The sequence below is a fragment of the Protopterus annectens genome, chromosome 13.part0, assembly GCF_019279795.1.
Source record: "Protopterus annectens isolate FY-2018-M chromosome 13.part0, PAN1.0, whole genome shotgun sequence".
Taxonomy (NCBI): domain Eukaryota; kingdom Metazoa; phylum Chordata; order Ceratodontiformes; family Protopteridae; genus Protopterus; species Protopterus annectens.
In genome coordinates, this window is record NC_056747.1 from 597859671 (window position 1) to 597860715 (window position 1045).

A 1045-nucleotide genomic window follows, 5' to 3' on the forward strand; every position below is an offset into this window, starting at 1 on the left:
TACATTTAATGTGATAACGGATGAGGTGGTTAGGAAAGCCCGAGAGTTCTGGCCTATGTTACTAAGGGACAAAGACTTAAGACAAGTCTTGCCCAGCCATGCAAATGTGTCTTATAAAAGAGCCAGAAATTTGGCTGGCATGGTGGTGCATAATCGTTTTGTTCCATCAGATGTCAGCATTAGTAGGGATAGTTTAGTAAGTAGAGGTACTATACCTTGCAGTAAGTATTGCATTTGTAAGAAGTTGGTCCCTACTTTTTCTTTTATTAACAAAGTGAGATTTGTGACTAATGGGACTTATACATGTGATACGGAAGGAGTTATATATACTCTTAGGTGTACCTGTAACTTGTATTATATTGGGGAGACAGTAAGAAGTTTTAAGGTACACCTTCAAGAGCATGTTAGAGATGTAAGAAATAAAAAACTGGATGGTTCCTTGGGGGGACATATTTTATCTTTATATAACTCCAATCCCAAAGATTTGCAAGGCTGTGTTCTCGAAAAAGTTGAGGTAGGCTTGGGGAAATGTTAATTTAAAGGATAAACTTTTAAAAAAAGAAACCTCCTTTTATTTTCAAATAAAGCACTTTACAGCCCTTCGGGCTTAACAAGGAATGTAAATGGAGGTATGGAATTCAGTGATGGTAATTTAACTGGTTAACTGTTTTTTAATTGTCTAATTGATATTGGTATGGTTATTTAATTTGCTGTGTGTTTGATATATTTTACTCTTGGAAGGCTCTCTTGCCGAGGCACCAAGTCTTATTAAATTGTGAATATCTGGGATTCTTTGGCCGTTGTGTTTTTGTTTTTCTGTGAATTTGTGTGGTTTTTCTAATTTCGATTTATATTTTGCTTTGGAGGACTTCACAAGAAATCTTATTTGCTTGTTTAAGCTGATGAGGGAGTGTTTCCAGTTTAGGGCTCCCTCCCTCTTACTCTTGGATAGCAATTTCTTATTCTTATTGTAAAGCTTGTTAATGGCAGTTGTCCACCAGGCAGGCTTGCTCTTCCTTGAGGAGCTTGTTTTGGTCCTATCGGG